We start from the raw sequence: 21,486 nt of genomic DNA, 5'->3' as shown, positions 1-21,486 counted from the left end.
TTAGTCCAAATAAACAGAGGACCATTCCCCCTTACAACTAAATCTCCAGGTGTTGGCTTTCATGTCGAACTACATATTTGCACAACGTCCTCCAGGACAAAGAGTTTCCAGGCTAAGAATAGCCCAATCTCCCCAACTCCAAATCCCCCCGCTGCCCTTGAGGATTCCGGCAAGTAGGACAGGCTGCGGAAAATGGGGCGGCTGTGTAGTACGACGAGCAGCACATTCAGGGTATCAATAATAAATGCCAGCCACAGTCATAGGGTGCAACCCCAGCTCTAAAAATAATCCGTCAACTCGGCGCAAGACATAGGAAGGCATCAAAGCTGGGAAAAAGAGGTTTAGTGTCTTCAGGTAAAGGGAGATGTCGGAGGTACTTTGGCAGTGGCCCAGTGCTTCCGAACTCCCTTAAGGCCATGGTAGGCCAGAGAATTCTGAATGGAAAGGACTCTGAGGCTGGTTTGTAGAAATAAGATCTGCTTTAAGTATCTGTGTCAAAAGGACAGAACAACATGACCTAGCAAGGACAACACTACATACCCAACCTATCAAGACATTGTGTGAGGTACATATCATCGCTATCCTTCAATTCCTGCCACATGGAAATTTGGCACGCCTTCAAATTGTGATTGAATGTGCCCCAGAAGAAAAAATTAGATCAAGACCCTCTCAAATCCTACAGTTGTGGACGCAGCTGTTCAGCCAAGAGCTATAACACATTGTTTGGGCATTCAGGCGCAGGGGTTCTCAAGGGTTGGAGAAGCCCAGTCAAGGGCTTTGCATCATATTGTAGGAGCTGAAGCGCTCCAGGAGTGGTTAGGGTGGACAGGGCCAAGGTTTAGCTCAGGAAGGGGGGCTAAAAACACACACACACTTCTTGATCCACAATGCAAACAAGTCTCTGCTGGTTTCTTCCGCTTTCGGCAATGTACTCTCTACCCAGACGTGCTTCGCCAAGGTCCTCTTGATTTTTTATTTCCTTGTGTGCGATCTCCACTTCCATCCATTCGTCTGGACATGGAGGATTTTCACACCAATTGAGTGAAGTTTGTGAGTTTGAAATGAACTTAATTGGTTACAACTAGTATAACTCCATATTAGGAAACACTTTTAGTTCTTCTTGTTTTGGATCTTAGTTCCTCTCTGTGGTCCTTTATCATCCCATGAGAGTGTTTCCTCTTGAGTGTGGGCTCCTCACTGTGTTTTTTTCTCCTCCTCTAAGAGTGTTTCTTATTTTGATCCTTGGTTCCACTCAAAGGTATTTTTCTCATCCTTTAATATTGTTTCTTGTTTTGAGTCTTAGTTCTTCTCTGTGGTTCTTTCTCCTTCTCTAAGACAATTTTTCATTTTAAGTCTCTGTTGTTCTCTCTGGTTCTTCCGTATTTCTCCAAGAGTCTTGGTTCCTCTCAGTGTTCCATCCTAATTCTTTGAGAGAGTTTCTCATTTTGAGTCTCTGCTCTTTTTACTGATTCTTCCACAAGCTCGTTTTAAGTATTAGTTCCACAGTATTTCTCCTTCATGTTCTAAAAATGTTTCTCACTTGTGTTCTCACTCACCTTGTGTTCTCAGAAAGCACTCCCTGCCACTCTTGCCTTTGCCGACCTTCATTACGATGCATTTCTGGAAAGCAGCTTGGGGACAACAAACCAATTGAATTGAAATTTGTTCTCCACCCAGAAGCCAATGTGCATCTACAAGTTGCCCCTTGATTCTGATGAGAGCGAGACCCCTTTTTGCGAATGTAAATTGGTTTGAAGAAAAAAGAAACTCCTTTGATATTGGATGTTTGTTTTACGACTGGAGTGTGTGTGCCCTGATCTGCTGGACTTGTGGAGCAGGCCCAGGGGGCGTGGAATTCTGATTGGAAACACTACTCTTGGCTGTCCGATGCTATCAGCGAGAACGGCAGGTAAGGGGCAGCCTACTCTGGTGCTGGGCCACTCTATTCATCAGAAACAGAATGACCATAACAACAGGGTTACGCTGACCACAAACTGACCATGCGCAAGGTGCTGGATGCGATAGAGCTGGACTGATCAATGTCTCGCAGTTCAGGTCTCACATAGCTGGAAATCATTTCATGTGTTGCTGCATTTCTGTGCAGTCATTTTTTCACTCAACTACTTCATGCTTCTCAGCTGTGCAAAAGTCTTAGCACCCAGTATTTTAGGAGAAGGAGAGAGATTGAGACATATACATACATACAAGGCATAAGCAGGAGAGAGAAAAATAGAGAGAAATGATGGGTGAAAGAGGATAGTGTGCCACTGTATGTGAGACGGGGTTTAAACAAGGATTATCACACTGTTAGCTGCCTGCCTGCTCTTCATTACACCCCTGACAAGCACACACACACACACACATGCACACACTTACTCAGTCTCAATTCAGTTCATAAAAATGTCAAGGTTCCACATTCTTTTTTGGGTATAAATGTAGATCATAATTATCACACAAAAACCTTGTATCTTCAATGTATCAAATTTACAGGAGAAAGAAACTAACCTTCTAAATGTATAATGGAAGTCAACCTTCAAAATGAATACTAAACCCATTTGGAGCACTTGTGCTGATTCATTCTCTTTCAAATGAATGGTTACCAAATCTAATAGTAAGATAGCGACAACGTGCAGGATCATACCTTCCCAGGTCTTTTCAGGCACCTGGATCTATTTGTTCAACGTGATCAAGTGACCACTGGCCACTTTAATAGAAACCCCTACTTATTACTTCCACTAACTGGCCAAAGAACTACAGACAGCAACTACTAGAAATCCTTGGATTATACTTCCATGTGTACTGGTCACAAACCAGTTTCCTAGCCATGGCAATGAGCAACCTAGCAATATGATCAACACTAGCTGAAAAGGTACTTTGAGTTCAAAGGTATCCACCTCTCACCATTCAGTGCGCTTGTTTCCAACTCCAGCAGGTCTCCAGTATCCGTAGTTTCAGGTTCCCAATAAGTTTGATGTGTCACATGACCCTCTTCTCATTGAAAAAACAAAAGTTGGATCCAAAATGGCCACCATGGTCACCACCCATCTTGAAAAGTTTCCGCCCTCCCATATACTAATGTGCCACAAACAGGAAGTTAATATCACCAACTATTCCCATTTTATTAAGGTGTATCCATATAAATGGCCCACCCTGTATTCAGACATACAACATGCTTTGGAGCTCATCTAATCATTCCCCATGCTATGCTGAGAGCAGTGGTCACCTCACACATCAGTCAGTGGAAAGTATAGAAGAACTGTCTCTGCCATCTGATGCATTTCTGTCCTGAAAATATGCAGGTTTTTGTTATTTTGTATTCATATGTATTTCATCTTCACAGGGAATAATTAGTGCATCTATCATGTTATGTCACTCAATAAAAGACAAACTGGTTATTGACCATACAGTTATGGTCATTTCAAATGCATTTCAATACATTTCAAATGGCCTCGACCCCCATAAGACCACAACAGAGCAGGAATTATTTGGGTGGTGGACCATCCTCGGTTCTGCAGTGGTTGTGGTGCCTATTGTGCTGGTACCAGTGGCTCAGATACAGCAGTGCTGCTGGAGTTTTTAAACACAAAGTGTCACAGCTGGACTGAGAATAGTCACAAACCAAAAATACCTATCCAATAGCTTCCTGTGTCCCATGATGAAGGACTAAAAGACAACAACACAAGCTGTGCAGCAACAGATGAACTACTGTCTCTGCCTTTACATCTACAAGGTGGATCATCAAGATACGTGGGTCAAACAGTACACAGAGTGGGTGGACACTCCTTCAGCATTGCTGTGTCTGATCCTCCCCAACACCACTGGGCATATTTGTCATGTCAATGAATCTTGACAACCTGAGCCATTCATCTACTTCAGTGTCTGTCTTTAAGCATCAGAGAAATGGTATGTGAATATGAGATATCTCATTAATTTGAGGTTGTGTGATATTTCTTCTCCACCTGAGAAACTTCGCTCTTAATGAGCTAAAGCCATATGAGGACACATCTGCGCGTCTATCACAAACATAGTGATATTCAACTGACAGCTAACATAAGAAAGTAGACATTGGCTTGGACATTGGTGTTTCATTTGGGATGCTGGACGTGTCCAGACGGACGCAGTTTGAATCCATCTGTCAGCATCTGATGCTTGTTTTCTAGCAGACTCACCCCAGGAAGTCTTTAATTGTGGCTGAGCTTGTGAGTGTGTTTGTGAGAGAGAGCATGGATGTGTTTAAACAGGCCAACGCTCTTCGCAAAAGTGGCCTAACCCCCCTCTCCACAGGGGGCTGATGATGAGTGGAGCGTGGGTGCGATTTCTCTCATCAAAGACTTGAAAAAGTAGCATTAAAAAAAAGGGAAAAAAAAACACAGCAGGAATGTGAGCCGAGTTATCAGACAAGATTTCGCTTTTATTCTTCAAATCTATAAAAGTATGGAGGCTGCCTGCGGCTACAGCTAACCCAGGTAAACAGACATATTTGTATCTGTAGGAAAAACAGCCATATTCCTTACTGTCAAAAAGTGTGACAACTTTACCAATCTGAAACAAGTGCATCAGCCCCAGGGGGCCGTCAGAGATCTTTAGGATACAATATTTTCACCAGGTATTCCTATAATGGAAGGTGTGATGAATTCACTAACATTCAATGCTACAACTTTCAGTATTGGACTTTTATTGTCTCTCCAAAGCTGGGTGTGAAAATACTTTGGGTTTTCCTTCAGTTTTACTCTTCAGTTTAGCCAATTGCTTAATGTCACCCACTAGCAAAGTCTCCACTATCATAAAAGTAGTAAAAAGCTAGTGTCAAAGTGCTATATAAGCAACAGCCCAAATTTTGTTATGCTTGAAGGAGAACATTAATATTCAATTTTATTATGTATCATTTCAGCTATTGGAAATTGCTAATTACAACATACAGGGTCTCCTCCTATAACACAAAGTGCTGAAAGTTAGCATCTAACTGCCATTGAAGCACCACCACAGCAGCTAAACATGCTTGGAGGAGAACACCAACTTTCAAGCCGTCTTTTTTTCCATTTCATTATTTCAGTTAATATCAATCACTAATTACCGCTGACTAGAGGAGTCTCAATCTAACATGCAAAGTGGTATTTAGCATTTAATTTCCTCAACACTTACAGCTGCTCAACACTCTTGGAAGAGAACAACACCTGTCAGTCCTAATAATGTATTATTTTAGGTATCAGCATTTGCTAATTACCACCCATTAGCCAGGTCTCTTCATACAAAATCTAGCATTAAACTGCTATTTTGTATTAATTTAGCATCAAAGTGAGTGATCAGGAAGTTTGGAGGACCATCTATACACACCAAGAGAGGGTCATTGTGGCCAAAAACAACCAAGGCAATGTTCAAGTGTGTACTTTCTAATTCTAAAGATGAAGTATACATAAGAATTTAGCCATAATGAACATAGATCTCTAGGTTTATAGTCCTAAGAGGAAAACACTGTCTTTAAAAAGCACAAATAAATACACTTGAATTGGGAAATTAGAATGTGTCCATGCTAAATAAAGCCACATCTAGAGGTTAGCAACTGTGCTAACCTTAGGCATGCAATATTACCTGCTGGCAAAGATTAGCTGTGTTGTTTATTAAAAGAAGAGGTTAAAATGATTAAACGTTTGGCTACATAACCAGGGGTCTGGGCCCATTTTGGCATTTTAATGCCCCTGAACTCTACATTTCTTTGCAATGGTAAACAATACAGCTGTCATAATTAATACTGTGAGTTTGAAACTTTCCAAACTAGAACAATCACTGATATCCAACAATGCTAATGCTGTTATAAGCACCTTCACTCTACATTGATTACAGTGTATGAAAGCCCCCCTGCTCCCACATTAACCTCTATCGGCTCAGCTCTACATGACTCTGTTTGGTTATTGTATTTTCCTAAGTAGCCACCTCGGAGACCATACAGATTCCTGCAATCTCAAAAAAGACACAGATAGATTTGAAAAATAGCCCCAATCCAGAATCAATAGCTGTGTCTGAATGCTAACTGAGACATAGACTGACGCCAAAGGGGGCTTATCGAGAGACTCTTGGGGTTTTGGCAAGAAGGAAAAATCCCTCCATGTGTATTTTATGAAAACATATTTCAACCAAGAAGCTAATGTGGCTAAAAGTGAGAAAAACCAAGAGCCAGTTAGCATGGTTAGCATGGTCTGGTTATGAATTTTACGGATTAAACATTGCAGCATTTTTAATAATTAAGTATTTTGTGCATTAATAATTCCTGAGAGAAGTATTATTTCACCACACTCTTATATATCAAAAAGCAAGGAACATGCAGTTTGTTTAGTGCTATAAAACATCCAAGTATCCATGCAACCATTTTAAATAAGGCCTTGTGGGATTACGATGCAAGACCTACAGCCAATCTGGGATCCTGTGTACTTTTGAGTCTACAGTCGGTTCCTAATGAGTACAGTTCTGTGGAGAAATGCCAGTGATAATAGATCAGCACAAGCACCAAAAGGCTTTATGAGAATGGGCTCAGGTGTTGAATGTATAAAAAGGAGATCCCACCACGGCCTCCACACTGACCAAAGATAAACCAGAGCCTCTAGAAGAGCCCAATGGCAAAAAAAGAACCCTGATAATGGAAATACATTTCATTTAAAAGTTATTTGAATCTCTTATGCAGCTTTTTAAAGCCCTCTCTCTCAACAATAGTGTGGAAAGTCTGGGTGCCCTGGGCTGTATCATGCTCTGTTGACACAGCCATTTCTGAAAATCTCTCATATTTACAACATACTATCACGTTCCATGCGTGTGATCCATGTGGAACACAAATGTACGGGCTCTCCAAAACCTTTACACTCTGATATTTAATTATTTATTTACATCAATTTTCAAACTTTATATATTTATTTTGAAATGGGTGACACGTTTTTGAGGAACCCAGTGAACATTGATGATGCATATGGTCCTAAGCCATGGTATAACTTTTGGGATGTGAACCCTGTTTATGAGCTTTGAGAGAAACTTGACTTACAGCTGGTAATCTGCTGTAAATTTCTCTTCAGACATGAAGAAATCTTGTTTGTTTTGACAGCCTTTATAATCAGTTCAAGAGCCATATGAATCAATTTGGGAAATTTCTCCAAGAAAAAAAAGAATTATAAAAAATTATTATACACACACACACAGAGAGTACTGTGCAGAAGTCTTAGGCACCTAAGATAATTATTTAAACAAAGTCTTCTCAGTAAGAGCAGTGCTTGTATAAAAGTTATATATAATCACAGTAAATACAAAAAAAATAGTAATATAAAACAAGAAGAACAATGTTTTGTTCAGATTCTCCTTGATTTGCATGAATTTGTTAAATCAACAGCATACATTTAAAATCATTTTTTATTAACTGGGAAAACAAGGTATTCGATTATAATGGCAACACGGTGGCTTAGTGGTTAGCACGTTGGTTATTAATGTGTGTCCCAGCGACTTGGGACTCGTAATGCCATATCAAACATGGAATGAATGAAACGGTTGCATCTGGAGGGGCATCCTGCAAAAAACCTGTGCTAATTCTAATATGTAAGCTGTAACTATTCACTGTGGCACCTCCTAGTCTGAGCAAACAAGTGAAGAAAGAAAAGAACTTTGTTTATTTTTATGTTTTCTGTTTGTATTTACTCTGGGATTAATGTGTTGGTTTCTAAAGCATTGGAGCTTCACAAGTGTTTTCTAAATTAATAATATCAGTGCATTATGAATTTAGGGCTCGTAGGAAGAGCTATTTGAGTTCTAAACTGACCACCTCCTTTGATGTCTAGTCTGTTGATTAGTACCAACACTTTTACTCTTATTCACCTATTATAATGCTTTAAACAGACCTTTTATGAAAACTTCACTGGTTCAGTGCATGCAAACCGTAATTGGTGGATCTAGAGCCTACCAACACACAAAGAGTGTGCCACCGGTTAGTTTTTGTGGGGTGGCTAAATCTGAAAACCTGGAGTAAAATGAAGTGCAGACACTTTAGAAATGTCCCACCTCCTTGTCTGAAACTCTCCAATCACAGAGCTAGACCTGCTTTTATGTGAGCACCCAAATGCAGGATCAGGGTGAACAATGAGCCGCTCATTATCATTTAAAGGAACAGGCGCTGAAACTGACCGTTCTGACCAGGAGAGTTTAGACAGGGGCAGAACGCTGCTGTGTTGTTTATCCTTGTGGTCTTTTGATCAAAGCAGGTCACAGGACACTGCATGAATACCCAAGAACCATGTTCCCTTATGGGTAGAATATCTCCAGTGCACACGCTGAGGACACAGAAATCCAGTTGCACATACAGGCCTTGGTTTCATAAGGTATGTTGCATAAAAGACGTCTAGAAACCTTTGGTGATCTAACATATAATGATTTTTTAAATTGCTGTAGTTTGATTATTGTGACTGGACATTTGGACATAATTCTGTTACATAAGTAAGTGAAAAATATCATCTACCCATAGAATGTGTCTATGTCCTCAGCTACTACATCAATGATTTGCTTTGGTTATATTCAGATGTGTCATGTCTAAAAGGTGATATGTTCCCATGTATGTTTCTGTAGAGTGCCATAATATTCTGCCCACCATTATGCCAGGTTATAGAACTCTAATTACCATTAGGTGAAAATAGGGGCTATTTGCAGCTTATATTGTTCTCAGCTCAGAAGACAGCAATGTATAGAGAGGGGTTTTTGAAAAGGCCAAAATAATTCAAGTCATTTTCCTTAACAGCCACGGCCTACGCCTTTCGCTCACAAAAGAGCCAGCATGGAGAGTGTGAATAGAGAGGTCCATTTTTATTTGGCGGAGAAGACGAATGGACCCCGGAGTCTCTCTCGCTTTTTCAATTATTCATGAAGAGAAATTCGCAAACACAACCTTCTACTCCCCAAACATAACACCTTTCTTAATATTTCATCACCAGACGGTGGGACTCAGGGAAGGAATGACCTGAAAATCACACAGCAAGGGTCAGTCTGAGCCAAGATACACCACAGTTTGTTACGAATGGAAATAACACACATATACTAAAGTTAGATCATGCAAAAAGCATGTTTTTTGCTGACTGGTGTTGTGCAAAATCATAGAACAATGTCTTGTTTCCAGTCAAAACTGTCACAGAGGGACCACTGGTCTGCTTATGAGCCCCATGGACCCCGAGGAACTCCAAACTGGAGAAACAGGGAGGCCTTGCCCTTAAGCATGGGGGTGCCTCACACTCTCCTAAACCTAAACATGCACATTCTTGATTTTCCACAGGCAGCAAGGCCACCCTGTTCCTCCAGTGTCAGGTTCCACAGGGTGCATGTTATTCCCTAGCTTAAGGGCAAGGCTGCCCTGTTCTCGTTGGTTGGAGCTTTCCTCACTAGAGCAGTCCCTTTCAAGTTTCCTCAGCTTCTAGAGGGCTGTATCTGTGGTAGCAGAATCAGAGAAGTAGTTTGCCAATGACAATTATTTTTCAGCTTCAGGAAAATCACAGATAACATTACATATATCCTGCTTTTCTGGTGAAGACTGAAGATCTAATATTGTTTTGTCAGTAGGCGTGTCTTGACAGATCCACATTCTTTCAGACCCATATTGTTGGGTTGTGCCCACATGGTAAAAGGATGAGCGGAAACATTTATGGATTTTTTTTTCATTTCTTCTCTCAAAAATATAGAGTTTTTATTCTAAGGAGGAATGCTTGTGGTAGAGTAGGCATTTCATGAATTTTAAGAGTCTCATTTCTTGAATTCCACACTACCCTTTGATATCTCAGTAGATCATCATTTTCCATATAATATCTTACCATTAAAGCCTGTAGAGGTGGTCTCTGAATTTTGCACAGCTCTGTATATTAAAGTTTTGACATATGAAATCACTTTAATGGAAAGAGAAAAGCCAGGCTAATGCTGCATCTCCGTAAAATTTAAAGCTGGAGCATTTCTTCAGGCTGTGAAATATTGACTGCTGCTCAGGCCAGTCCTACCCCCTACAACCAGCTTTTGAGGGTTTGGATTTCACTGTCGATTAAAAGCTTTGTCAACAGATCTGATTTTTCATCCTCAAATGTCAGAAAGCAGGCAGTTTATTCCCTTTAGGCTTTTTTTTCCTCTCCATGCTAAATCCAAAATGGTGGCTTTAATTATGGTTGACATTGATAACAAGATTTCCTGCTGCTCTTTTATTTACCACTTATGTAAAGATTATAAAACGATAAAGTGCCAGATGGATTTTGGTGCCCAAAAAAAACCCAGAAAAAATGATCTGTAAACCCACTTTTACCTTTTTTTTTTTTAAAAAAAACTGCTCCTTCAATGCAAGTCCAAAGTTTAGCCATGTTAGCATGTATGTATTGTTGTTTATATGACAGAAGAGGTATCATGAGTGAAATACGGGGTCAGCACCATGGCTGACCATATCTGTTCTGATTCTGATAAAAAAAAAAAAAAAAACAGACTAAGACGGCCAGGACTTATGTCATATATCTAAGGAACCAAACCCGTTTCTTTGCAGTACTGGGCTTTCCAACTGCAGGCAAATGGCAGAGGCAGGTGGAGATATTCATCTATTTATATATATAATAATTAAAAAAAAAAAAAAAAAAAAAAAAAAAAGATAGATCTGAAAAATGTGACGGTACACAGTCATGATGCTACTTTAAATGGACTGGGGACTTTTATTCTGGAAATAACTTAATGTGTAATTCTGATCAGAGATGTATTTTTAAGGATTAAACAATGGCCAGAAGGGACTTTGCCAAAATATTTTTTTTTTACCTCTGGATAAGATACCTTTATTCCAAAATGGATGCAGTATTCTATCCCAAAAAGAGAGGCCATGTTAGACTAGGAACATTCAAAGTGATTAGTAGGGGCATATAATCAAGTTAATGAGTCGTTCCCTTGTCCAAGATGCTGGCTCCTCTTTTGCTTCCAAACTGAAAGTGAAGAAGCTGTGATTGGTTGAATGCAGTCCATTGAGACTCATATTCCTGCAAAATGTGAAAATGTAAAAAGACCCCTGCCCCAACTCAAGCAGACATCCCACCTAGACACTCTGGAGTCAGATGGCTTTTACAGAGGGATGAGGCTCCAGTGACCAGCAGACCACCTAAATTCACAGCGCTAATGCTGAAACAGACAAGGGGGAAGTGATATTCTCCAAGTATCCAATATCTACAGACTGCTGACTAGGCACATTTGGAGCATCCATTTCACTTGAAGCCCCTTCCCCTCGCATTCACCAGCCCTCCATATAATGGACTATGACATCTTAAGAGTAGATTTGGACAGAGGCGCGAATAATTTTTTGTACTGTATTAGCTTTATTACATGCCTCTGTACTGAAGAGTATTTGATGGCACTGAAACCCAAGAAAATGTATAAGGCCATACTAAAAACAAAACAAGAGTGAAATGTTATTTCATGATTTCTGAAGCTATATGATCTGTAGATGAATAACTCGCAGATTACATCACAACATCTGAAAAATGCATTGAAGTCTTAGGTGGTAACAGTTTTCCTATGGCAAAAATGCAAATATGGCTAACAGAATATAACAGTTTTTTCTGCTCATTATGCAACACTATGCGAGCCTTTACCCCCCACCCCCTCCACCCCAACAGAAAGAGACAGTGGGCTTCTGTGCTTCTGAGTGTTGTGAGACTCTCTCCAGCACAAGGAGAAGAGCTGTGTATTAGATAAATCTATCCACCTTTCCCATCTATTCACATAAACCAGACAATCTGTCCACAATATGGCACCCATGCCAATAACTTCTTGTGACTGCAACTCAGATACCACTCAAGTCAACACTTTGATCACAGATTCATGTGCAGATGCTCATTGTTTAATCAGTGGGCACAAATTGACACCCATGTTCAGAATGGGTACACCTTAGTCAAGTTGACCAAAGCTACGATCTGAATAATAACTGAAGGCCTCATATAAACTGTAGGTCTCTGGATATGAACGTGTTTATATGCTAATAAGAATAAAAATGAGATTTCACATCCAACATGGCCATTACTCACGCTGCGTAATCACCACTGAAGCAATTACGCAGGTGTAATTAGTTTTTCTTCTCAAACAGGCCGTCATTTCTGAGCGCTAATAGTGTCCACAGCATGAGCGGCCGAGTTCAGACAATTGTTTATTATCTATCAGTTCTGAATCTCATTATATATGCCTGGAGGTCAGAGGACACTGAATTACAGTCGCATTGCCCAGCCAACGGCCATCTCTCCAGCCCCTCCCCAACCACCACCAGCTTTGAAACTGTCATAAGTTTGAATTAGGCTGAGATTCATTATCATCTCTGGTAATATTTCATGTTTGCCGCTTCCCGCTGCCGAGGGGCAATAAGGAAAGCAATTACAAGGCCATGCTTTTGCAAAACCAACATGCCAACGGCTGGACTATCCTCAATTTTTCTCCAACGCTAATGCACACATGTTTATCAGTCAAAACAAGCAAAGCAAAGCAAGAAAAAAAAATAATAAATAAATAATGGAGAACCTGAGAATCTTAACAACCACGCAAGGCCTGGTGCAAAAAAAAAATCATCCTTGAAAAATCTAACTTGTTTCAGTTCCCTGGCTTTGACTTAGAGGATATAGAGTGATAAACAAATCCTCAAATGGGGCACTCACATGTTCAGTGCATTTGCACAATAATTTGGGGATTTGGAGCCTACCAACGCACACAATGTGAAACAAGACCACCTCATTGTCATTTAAAGAGCTGAAATCGGCCATTCTGAACAGTGCTGTTTAGACAGGGGCTATTGTTAGGGGAAAAAATAGCCACAAAGAAGAATATTCGGAATGAATGTGTGTGGGTTTGGTGTCCTGAAGTATTGGAGGCTATAATAAAAAAACAGGATACTGAATAATTTGATGGCATACTTAGTGGTTGAGGATTTGAGTGTTGCTGTTGAATGTGTGTTTACATGTACTTAAGGAAAGCTAATGCTAATGTCTAATGGATGTTCATAGGTGAAGATCCAATGACTGGTGGTGATTGAAGATGCAGGTGCAGGAACAGAGAAGCATCTGCTGAATTTTATGGCTCAATTTTGGCATGCGTGTCCTCACTGCTTGGGACAGAATTCAGATTAGGCTGAAATTGATTTGGCACAGTACTGAACTGTTCCAAAAGCAGTTCCCTTTCTGCCCCTAAAATTCGGCAGAACATTCCGGATGCTGTCTGAAGTACATTGCAGAAAGGTAAGTGACCAAAAACTTGCCAGTCCTTCACAGGGCAACACAGACACACACACATTCACACACTTTTGAGTCGCCAATCCACCTACCAACGTGTGTTTTTGGACTGTGGGAGGAAACCGGAACACCCGGAGGAAACCCACGCGGACACGGGGAGAACACACCAACTCCTCACAGACAGTCACCCGGAGCGGGAATCGAATCCACAAGCTCAAGGACCCTGGAGCTGTGTGACTGCGACACTACCTGCTGCGCCACCGTGCCGCCCTGACAAAATGCAGTAAACAAAAAAAATCAACAAAAACTGAGATACATTGGACAGCCGTGATATATAATCTATATATTTCCAGTTGAATGGGAGAAGCTGTACATGAAGCCAAGCATCAGCTACAAGAGTATAAACCTCACCAACACTGGACTGTGAAGCAGTGGAATTGTGTCCTTTGGAGAGATGGAGCTCCATCATCAGTACCTGACCTCACTAGAATTTATGTGGTTGAATGCAATCAAATCCCCACAGAAAATGTTACATAAGCTTTCCTAAAAGTGGAAGTTGATGGACAAATGGTGTAAGTATGATAGAACTTTACACCAATCCACAAGGACCACCAGAGAGCAGTTGTTGTTTAGGTGGTGGATCATTCTGAAGGCTGCAGAGAGACAGGGTGGAGGGCTGTTAGTGTGAGTTGTGCTGGTACGAGTGGATCAGACATAGCAGTGCTGCTCAAGTGTCACTGCTGAAGTGAGAATAGTCCACCAACCCAAAACAGCCAGCAGTATCCTGTGTCCACTGATGGACTAGACATAACAAAACCAACATAAACTGAACAGCAATTGTAGAAGTGTCTAACAGAGTGGATAGTGAGTGGACACAGCGTTTATAAATTTGAGCAGCACTGCGGTGCCTGATCCACTCTTAATAACACAACACACACTAGCACACTACCATTACGGATGTGCTACTTTGTCAAGATGGGTCAGTTATTCTCCTTATGATTTGCTATCCTGATGGCCCAGTTTATTTGTTTGATCCAAGCCTGGAGATTCCAAAGCCTTAGCCTCAAAATGGAAGCTGTTGAAAGTCCTCCAAGCCATTTCCCTGCTTTCCATCTGGATCCAGATTTATGAAGCTTTGATGACAATGCAATAAACAGCCACTGTATTTTTTAATTATGTGCCAATAAATGGGCCAACAGAACTTAGAAGGGGATGAGGTTGTTTCTCCTTCTATCCATCACTCCCTTCTCTCCCTCCCTCCCTCCATCCATCCCTCTAGTGATTTAGCTTGTCATAAATGTCATAATTGGATACTCGAAAACTCACCCAGCCACTCAGCTTATTGCATTCCCATCAGCAGCACGTAAAAGCAGCACATGCTAAAAGCATTTCAAAAAATAAACACCCAGCAAAAAAAGTAAATAAATAAATACAAGCTTAAATATATAAATAAAATAAATCACATCATAAATCTTTGCATGCACATGCTCAGCTAAAAGCATCACCTTGAAGCCAATTTGGATTGAATGGCGCTCCCAAATGAAAGCCCAGCGTCGCTGGCTAATGCTCCTCCATTCCCAGAGTTTGGCGATTCAGACACTTTCAGCGTCCAAAATAGATTTGATCAATCGTCCATCAATGTTGAAATGCCCTTAACAACCTCTGGAAGGCATTGACATTTATGGATGTTTCCTCATCCTATTGCAGTAATAGTGAGTTGTGTCACACCTTCTACTCATCATGGAATGTTTTACAAGCTGTTGGAACATTGTTGTGAGGATTTGTTGGCACATCAGCGAGGTCTGGTACTGACAGTGGAGGATTTGCTTTGGGTCACAAACACCATTTTTGGTTCTTGGAACTTAAGTTTTTAGAGCCCAGTGCCATGTGCTGCCAGATGCTGGAGGGATAACTCCAGACATAACTTGCTGACACTTTGTCCCCCTGGAATAACAAGTTTCTAGCATTCCTAAACACTGCATTTTAACAGGTTAAATGCAGACAAAGTTCTAATCCTAAGAACTAACTTTCTCCTTGGAATAATAATGTTCTCTCTAGCAGGTGATTTTCAAGGAACATGAACATTCATTTATTGTGCAGGGTTACAGTGGGTCTGGAGGCTACCTGGAATCACTGGGTGCAAAGGTTCATCACAAGGCAACTAATACTCACACATCCACACCTATGGAAACCTTTGAGTCACCAGTCCTACCTACCAACGTGTGTTTTTTGACTGTGGGAGGAAACCAGAGTGGAACATAAGTTTACTCAATTAATGGAATCAATGTTGTAACAGATTGTCTATATGTAAGAAAACCAAAATGAATGTTTTAAAATCATGGCAATTATTTGATGATTTATGATATTTATGTTTATTAATTATTTTTTATTACATTTCTTGTTTTAGGACAAAATATATATATATTTTGACCAGTGCATGGGACAATTGTAGGTTTAAAAAAAACCACAAGTTTGAATTTACTGTAGGTCAGACAGCAACCCATGACTGTGCTAAACTGTCCCAGTAAGTCAATGTCTGAAATTTCAATCAGAAATGTTGATTTAATACACCAAAATATCTGTCGTCTTTTTGGGGGGTGGGGGGGATAAATGAATGAGAGCACAATAATATATTCTAATAAACTAATTTACTATGTAACCTCATTACCTTTTAGGCTTTAATTACTTTTCAAACTTATTCATTTATTCATTGTCTGTAACCTCTTATCCAATTCAGGGTCGTGGTGGATCCGGAGCCTACCTGGAATCACTGGGTGCAGGGCAGGAACACACCCTGGAGGCATATATTTTATAACAGGAGTAACGAATAGGTGGCCTATTCTATATAGCTGTCCTATCTGGACCCGGACCTGTAACTGATAAACTATTAAGAGCTGTTTCATTTTTAACAGAGTGTTTGTTTTCAATGGTGTGACTCTTCTAGTCGTTACGATTCAGGTTTACCGCTTCAGGAAATTACCAGACTAAATCACATGCATTTCTGCATATCACATGAGGCTAGTCAGTCAATCAGATCTGTGCATTATGATGAGCGCTGTGACTCCAATGAGTGACACACAGGGTAGGACTCCAGACACCACTGTCCTGGGGACAGTAAAAATAGCCCAAGGGACGTGATAAAAGCTCTTTTCGGACACTTTCAGGACGACAGTGTATTTGTAATATTTATAAATGTTGTATATTGAAATGTAATTGAAAGGTTAATTTGAGTTGATATTCAGCTGTAAAATAAAATATTGCTAAAACTACATAAAATAGTGCTATAACTTAACTACAATGCTACTTTAAGTAGGTTATACATTATGTTCTGGACCTTGGCTTGAGAAAAACTTCTCTAACTGGACCGTAATGAATTTAAATAAATTATCCCTGTTTTATAAAATATAAAACTTTTAAAGAAAAGGGAGATGAAAATATATAAGATATACAATTGTACAAACTTAAAATTATTAGTATTAAAATAATTAGCCATGTGGTCTCACGACAAATAATCGGAACCTGATTGGTCCTCTCACATGTACTCAAGGTGCTGATTGGCTCATGAATTAGAAATAAAACTAATTTAAGTTTAATTTTGGAGGAAGGACATTTTTGTTGTCCAGAAATACATAGAATATAAAAAATACACCACACAATGTTAAGGAATTATCACAAAATAAGAATATGTGAATAACACAATTTTTGGCATTGACAATGGTCACTTTAAATGGATGTTATGGAGGAGTTGCACATCAGAATAGTTCATCAAGTTCACCATGCCCAGTGCCAAGTGAGCTAGAGGAGTGTTTGTCCCCTGTGTGTTAAACTTTCAGGCCTATGATTTTCCAGCAGGGAATAGTCTACTAGTTCTTGGACCTGGATTCTAAGATCAATACAGAGGCTCCATTTTGTTCTTCTTCTTAACATTCCCATCGCACCATTGGTCAGACGTGTCCTAAAGCTATAGCCACAAATATATAGACTCTAGTTTCACTGCTAGCATCTTAATTCAAGTCTAATGACCAGTCCAACATGGCCAACTCAATACCTGATCTTCCCATGACCTCCCTCCTATAAGAAAAAAAAAAAAGCTAATGGAAAGACGGCGGCGTCCAGGCACCTGGTCTGGGCTCGCTGCATTGACTGCTTGGCTGGGTTTCAATACAGGATCTATACAGCCATACTGACCTCTCCCATGGCTAGGAACCTTATTGACCCTCTGAGTGGCTCTTCCTCAGCAAGGTTAATCTTGCTTTCGAAGCTGTTTCCTTCTTTGTTTGTCAATACACATGAAGGTGACCAGCATGGCTAACAACGTTGTGAAAGCTAGAAGGGAAGTTAGCATTAGCTCTTTCAGGATTTTCGTCTGAATTCAAGGACATTAGCAGATAGTTTGCTCCCAATCTGTCATAGAAACAGCTTCTACTCTCCTGTGAAGGCTTTAGACTAGGTACTGGAACATTGCTGTGATGATTTAATGGCAATCAGCCACAAAGCCTTAGTAAGTACTGATGTTGGAAGTTCTGGACCATGAAGCGTCTGATCTTAGAGGGAATTTGGACTCGAACTTATTTGTATTAGCTAGGACACACATTCTGTCTGAACACTAAGCACATTTGTCACTCTGGATAAGAGCGTCTGCTAAATGCTGTAAATGTAAATGATGTTGAGGGAGGAGACAATAATGTTTCCTCACTTCCCATTCCACCAATTTTCCTGCCATTCCAAAGAAATCAAACGGGTGGCCTTCAGTCCCGACCTACAGGTAGAAAGAATCAAAAACAACCCTGAGGCTATCTTGGATTTGGACACTTATGCAGTAGACAAGCGTTGAGAGGTAGGTGTATCTCACAAACTGCCCCACTACACCAAACACTGGGCAGAAAGAATCACGTAGGTAGCAAGCAACAACAGAATCAAACATATGTGAATGAGTCTTTAAGAGTGCTCCATTTTACTTAATATTTGTTGGTGGACGATGGAACACCTGTGTCTGAAATAGGGGAGGGGACACAAAATTTGTGGAATTCACTAATGATGAATGGTGTACATAAGCTTTGGTCAAGGTTTGGACATAGATGTCATACATTATTAGAGCTCCACCAGCTTGGGGGGGGGGGTCCTCTACCCACATGTTAAATGATTGCATCACCATGCTGCTAAAGGCCAGAGCCATCTCAGTGATGACCGCTGGGACCTTCTAGGTGTCATATCTGAGGGGACGGCAGATTGGGGAAGGACACTGACATTTCAATAATTCAGGGAACCTCTAGTGATATAATGAGGAGCAGGAAAAGGTGATGGAAAGTATCCCACTGGGGGGTCCTCCTTCTGTGAAAATATTGACGCTTCTGACCTAAGGCGCTCTCCAGTGTCATGTTACTTCTGGCTGTGACAGGTGTCCAGACAGCAGTGGACAGATGTGACTTTTCTGTTGATTAATATGCTCATCGCCATCTTTTGTCACTCGCTCTTTCAGCTCACATCACCTTTTGATCTCAATTCTTTTTTCTCAGGAATTTGATGGTTGCAATTGAATCAGTAAGGAGTTGCTCACAGTGGTGGTGAGGGTAACCAAGACGTCCGAGTTGTTTAATGCCTCTGAAAGCTGTCTTACAGAAAACTCTGTTTAAAATACATAATTATGTTCAATGGTGGTAATGGACAGTAAAGTTATTCCACTGTTGTGTTCCCTTTGCTAGCATTTAGTAGCAGCTCACATCAAATTAAAAACCCTGACACTCTCCAATAAAACCAACAATGGACCTGCATGATAGCAATGGTCAAAACATGTAAAGGTAGATGTTAACGGAATGGCTCTATTTGCACCAAGGACATTATGTCCCCTGATACCCATCACAGCCACATTATAAAAATCCCCCTGCAGGGAACTATCATTTTCTCAGCTTTGCTTAGTCCAGCTTCTGGCTTATTCTAACTAAATTTCAGGCCTGTATATAAGCTGGATCTACAAAATAAAGTAGTTGTTGAGCTTATTCTGAAAAGTCAGTGAAAGTTATTTGTCCATTTAACTTAAGACAAAGTTATAGTTTTGATTAAAAAAATAAAAATGCCTGTGAAAATAACAGGAGAAATGTCCTTCATCTTGTTCTGGGTTGCAGGGGGTCTGGAGCCCACCTGAAATGTTTGGGTGCAAGGCAGGAATAAGAAGAAGTGGTTAATAAAACAGAATTCTCATTTTAAATGCTCTCAGCAAATAATCTTCCCAATTACCGTCAAAATAGCTTCATTGTTTGAACATTAACAAAATAGAAAACATGTCATTTAGACCCAGTGAATCACCAAAAACGGCATCCACCTAATGTATGGGAGATCATTTACTTCCAGGTTTGCAATTTCCTCAGAAGGAATCAGGTAATCAGATAGCAATTGTTCTTTTAGAGCTGCAAACCCCCTATCCTAGCAAAACCAATCTGATCTAAATTTGATTTGATCCAAGATTTACAATGGCTGGGATACAAGACATTTGCCATCCAACTTATCCTGCAACAGATTCAGTATGTCAATTTTCTCTATTTTCAATTGATGAAGTCTGGATGAGTTTGTGGGTATTGGAGTATATTGAAGGCTTGCGGTTTTAAATTTGGAAAGTAGTCCGTCTTTAATTTCTCCAGTCTTATGACTCAGATTTGGATTAGAATAAGGTTATTCCACAGCAGTGGTTGAGAGCTCACATTTGGTGGCCATAATTATATAAGTTGTTTGCTTTATTTGGCAAAAGGATCACATAAAGCATGTTTGGTGATCTTGAGTTGTCAACAGAAGTTGCCAATATTAGGAGGCCACAGCCTACATACAGTAATTCGAATGTAAATCTAGATTAGGTAGGTTACAATCAACATATTGTCATATGCAGTATATGTCTAAACAGTCGTAGACACCTATCATAACTTGTGAGTTCACCAACATTTCAGACACAGATATTCATACAGCTTGGAAAGCTTGCACACAGAAAATTATTGAGCTTAAGGTCACTTTGCCCAGTGCCAATCATCAGCTAGAGAAGTGTGCCCCCTAATATCTTTGGGATGAAATAAAGTGGTGTTTGTGATCCAGAACTAACCCTCCAAAGTCAGTATTTGATCTCACTAATGTGCTTGCAGTATTATGCCATCAAATACTCTCTGCTATGTTCTAACATCTTATGAAAACAATTGAGAAAAATAGAAGCTGTTACTGTTGAATACACAAACCATGAGCCAGAGATATCATTTTTTACATATCATTCAGGACATAAATTGAATTCTGAACTTTAGAAATACAATTTGCATGATCAGACTCAGTGGGCTGTCAACACCTGAGATTCTAACTCCAATATGAGCTGTTCAGATGTGTCCAGATCTTTCAGCATCAATGAAATGCCTATTCCAGGTGAGGTTTGAGGGAATAAAGTGATTTAGACTGTGAATACTGATGTGTTACAGCCCTCTATGCTTTTCGCTGATGGGCTTAGCCCTCATAGGGCTGCTGGGAAACAGCCTGTCAGATGTGATTACGTGGGTTGGCACTGGGAGGCAGCTTTTGACCTCTTGGACCAGTCATTTTTTAGCAGGCAAGTGTGGTGGACAGCCCTCTGTGAGTAATCAGTGTCAAATGAACCACTGATAAATGTGTTTGGCTCTCATTCGCTGATCTGTTACAGCGATGGCTGCCGAGCAGCCAAAAGCCCAAGTCCAAGCTCTTTTACAACATAAATGAATGAATTAATGAGGACATGAATATGCCAAATTTAGCCTAGTTTGTGTGTCTAGAAGTTCTCTTTGGTTTAATCATCTCTGCAGTATTGTCACCAAGGCTGGATGAAAACAAGTCTCAGAATTGGGCTCTCAGTCCAGTGAAAGTATTGCTACTTGGGTTAAATAACAGTTCCAACCCCCCGGACTCTGCGGAACATGACAAACCTTAAAAAAGGGTGGAACCCACAAAGAGGGGAAACTACAACCAGAAAGAACAGGGCAGCCTTGGCCTTAAGCAAGGGAATGCCTCACATATGGAACCCAAATAGAGTTGGTAGATAATTGGTTCCCAATGTCAAACAAACATGGTTCGTATGATTCCTGAGATGGAATCAGAATGCGCAAAGTGTTCCCTTGATAAAGGGCAAGGCTGCTGTCTTGTTCATTTTATTTAAAAATAAATACCAGATGATCCACCAAAGAACACAGAAGACCAAGAACATTTAGTCAATTTTAAGAAGTACAATTATGTATTCACTGTAACAGGTTAGCGT

At 40.3% G+C, this 21,486-nt stretch overlaps 1 long non-coding RNA gene across 3 annotated transcripts in view; it reads right to left on the bottom strand.

Annotated features, from left to right (window-relative positions):
- The window catches only part of LOC136707050 (uncharacterized), a 112,862-nt gene that overhangs the window by 82,191 nt on the left and 9,185 nt on the right, over positions 1 to 21,486 (bottom strand). The window lies entirely within an intron of this gene.

Source organism: Hoplias malabaricus, chromosome 9 (assembly GCF_029633855.1).
Source record: "Hoplias malabaricus isolate fHopMal1 chromosome 9, fHopMal1.hap1, whole genome shotgun sequence".
Taxonomy (NCBI): domain Eukaryota; kingdom Metazoa; phylum Chordata; class Actinopteri; order Characiformes; family Erythrinidae; genus Hoplias; species Hoplias malabaricus.
This window is presented reverse-complemented; position numbering and strand designations above follow the sequence as displayed.